Source organism: Corapipo altera, unplaced genomic scaffold (genome assembly GCF_003945725.1).
Source record: "Corapipo altera isolate COAL_440 unplaced genomic scaffold, ASM394572v1 121, whole genome shotgun sequence".
In the NCBI taxonomy this organism is placed as follows: Eukaryota; Metazoa; Chordata; class Aves; order Passeriformes; family Pipridae; genus Corapipo; species Corapipo altera.
The window spans coordinates 1,482-5,082 of record NW_020885131.1 but is presented as its reverse complement, the minus strand read 5'-3'; positions in this window follow the sequence as shown (position 1 = coordinate 5,082).

The following is a 3,601-nucleotide window of genomic DNA, read 5'->3' as shown; positions in this document are numbered from 1 at the left end:
TGAGACCCCAGAGAGGGCACGGGGTGCCCACCCAGCCCTGAGACCCCGGCACCACAGCGGGAAGGGAGCCCCAGCACTGGGCTCTGTGGGCACTGACCAAGTGGGAAAGGTACAGCACAGGGACAAGGCCATGGCATGTCTGTCCTGGCACAGCCCCAGCACAGCCCCAGCCCCACAGGCAGGGCCCTGCTGGGATGTGCATGGGACCAGTGTGAGCCTATGCACTGTTTGCACTGCTGGAGCCACGGGACACCCCGGGACACCCCGGGACACCCTACACCCCTGGGACACCCCTTGCCACGGGCACAGGGCCAACGGGGCCACAGTGAGTCATGGCACTCCCTGCCCGCTGCCCTGTCATTAGGGGATGGGATGGGAATGGTGACGCATCAGGATGGGCATCCAGGATTGCACGGGACACAACCCCCCAGAACCCGCTACCGGCACCCACTGCCCTGCACCTCAGTAACTCACCCACTGCCCTGCACCCCGTTAACCCACTCATTACCCTGCACCCTGTTACCAGCACCCACTGCCCTGCACCTCACTAATTCACCATTACCCTGCACCTTGTTACCAGCACCCACTGCCTACACCTCACTAACCCACCCATTGCCCTGCACCCTGTTACCGGCACCCACTGCCCCGCACCCTGTTAACCCACCCATTACCCTGCACCTTGTTACCAGCACCCACTGCCCTGCACCCCGTTAACCCACCCACCACCCTATACACCGTTAACAGCACCCACTGCCTACACCTCACTAATTCACCATTACCCTGCACCCTGTTACCAGCACCCACTGCCTACACCTCACTAACCCACCCATTCCCCTGCACCTTGTTACCAGCACCCACTGCCTACACCTCACCAATCCACCCATTACCCTGCACCCTATTACCAGCACCCACTGCCCTGCACCCCGTTAACCCACCCATTACCCTGCACCTTGTTACCAGCACCCACTGCCTACACCTCACTAACCCACCCACTGCCCTGCACCCCGTTAACCCACCCATTCCCCTGCACCTTGTTACCAGCACCCACCGCCCTACACCCCATTAACAAACCCACCCCCCGTGCCCTGCTACCAGCACCCATCCTTCTGTCCCCACTGCCCCCTGGCCCCCAGTGTCACCACCAGACCCAGTCCGGTGCCCAGGAGAGGTCGGTGACCAGAGGGGACACTCCACACATGTGGGGCAATGCCACCAGTCCCACGGCTGCTGCGACGCCCCCCTGCCCACGCCACGGCGAGCCAGGAGCTGCGTGCCGGGTCTTGCCCTGCCGGAGCGTGCCGGGATCTGCCCACGCGGCACCCAGCGCCCCACAGCCAACACCCCCAACCCGGGCGAGCACATGGGGACGCCGCGCACCCAGGGTTGCCCCACGGGCCCAAGGGCGCTCAGCAGCACAGCCAGGGCGTGCCGGGCCGGGAGCGGCCGCGGTGCGAGAGGAAGGAAGGAAGGAAGCGTGGGGCACACACGGCGCACCGAGCCGGGGGCACCCACACCGCGCCCCGGCACCCGCGCCGGGAACACTGACACCCGGGGGGTCCTCACGGCAGCGCCCACCCCGGGGCAGCGGCGGAGCCACGGCGGCAGCGAGGCCACAGCGCTGGGCAGGGCGTGGCAGGAAGCGACCGACGGGCACCGGCGATGGGGATGGGCGGCGGCGTGGGCGTCTGACCCACAGTCTGCCCCATAGCCCGCCCCAGGGACACTGCCCCAGCATGGGGGGGTCTGCCCCATAGCCTGCCGGGGACACCGCCCCAGCATGGGGGTCTGACCCACAGCCTGCCCCATGGGCTGCCCTGGGGACACTAATCTGGGGACACTGCCCCGGCGTGGGGGTCTGCCCCAGGGACACCGCCCTGGTGTGAGAGTTTGCCCCATAGCCAGCCCCACAGCCTACCTGGGGGCACACCTCCCCAGCGACACTGCCCCAGCACGGGGGTCTCCCCCAGGGACACCGCCCCGCTACGGGAGTCTGTCCCACAGCCTGCCCTGGGGACACCGCCCCAGGTGAGGGATGCAATGGGGGGGCGGCCCCCCCGCCCGCCCCGGCGCGATACCTTTGCGGCCCTCGGCCGCCCGCAGCACGGCCAGGTACAGGTTGTCCTCGGAGCCCGTCCGGGTGGCCGCCACCGGAGCCTCCTCCGGGTTGCGCCGCTGCCGGGACATGGCTGAGCCCCGACACAGCTCGTCTCGCCTCCCGCTCCGCTGCCGGTCCCGCCGCGAGTGGAGCGGCTCGGGGAGGAGACGGGGCTCCATCCCCCCGCCCCACGCCCCGACCCTGCCCACAGGAAACTCCCGAGCCCACGGCGCCGCTTTAACCCTTCCCTCCCCGCGCCGGCAGCCGGAACGGGGCACAGATCCATGGACCTGCCATGGGGCACCCCACGGGAAGCCGGCACCCTCTGCCGCACGCCCGGGGCCGCTGGACCTCCAGCTCTGCAAGCGCGGGGGGTGGGACCACCGGTCCTGAAGCTCGTGGTGCTCAGAAACCTTTATCCTCCCACCCGGAGCTGCTAGACCCTCTGCCCCACACTCTGGGACCTTGGGAACTCCAGGTCCGCAAGCCCGGGGGTTGAGACCCCCCCACACACACACCTTAAGGCCTCGGGACCCCCAGGTCCGCAAGCCCTGTGGGGTTGGGACCCCCAACTCCACAGCCCAGTGCTGTCAGACCCCCAGTCCCCACACCCCGGGACCCCAAGATTTACAAACCCCAGAGGCCCAGGACCACCACGTTCCCAGCTCAAGACCCTTCTGGCCCCATACTGAGGGTTCCCAAAACTCCTCTGGCCCCATGGTCAGGGGTTACCCGGCCCCTCAGCTCCCAGCTGGGATCCCCAGCTCCTCTGAGAGCCATGGCACCACCTTCTCCCCCAGCCCAGGGACGTCCCGGCACCCCCAGACCATGCCCCGGTGCCGTAGGACCCCTGCTCCCCCCATCCTCGGGCTCAGGCCCCCGAAGGTTTGCCAGGTCCAGGTCCCATAGCTGAGGGGCTCAGAGCCCCAGGGCCCCTCCTGGGGAGTTCAGGGTCCCAATCCCCTGGGCTGTAGGACCCCGAAGATGGAGAGGCTGAGCCCCACAGACCCACGAGGTGCCCCCTGCTCATATCAGTGGCTGCTCCCACCCCTGCCAGTGGCTCCACTCCTACCAAGTACCCCAGGACAGCACCCAACACCCCACCCTGCACCCCATGGCACCCACGGGTGCTCCTGTCGGGCAGGGGTATTGGCAGCACTGGAGGAATGCCCCTCCCCAGGCACCCCTCTCCCACTGCACCCCCCTGACAGGGTGACACTGCTGGCCATGGGAACCACGGGGGGATTCTGGGGGTCGCGCCCCACTGGGTGCTGTGTCCCCCTGGGACATCCCTCCTCGGGGCTCTGAGGGTTGGGGATCCCCAGAGGAGTTGGCACAGGATGGGAGTCCACGGCCCCTCAGAGCAGCACGGGGCTGACAGCTCTGCCCACAGCAGCACCCACGGCACCCATGTCACCCCCATCACCAATGTCACCCACATCACCCATAGCAGGGGTGGCAGCTCCTGGGAAAAGTGCAGCCCCAGGCACCCTGAGCACTGCCAGC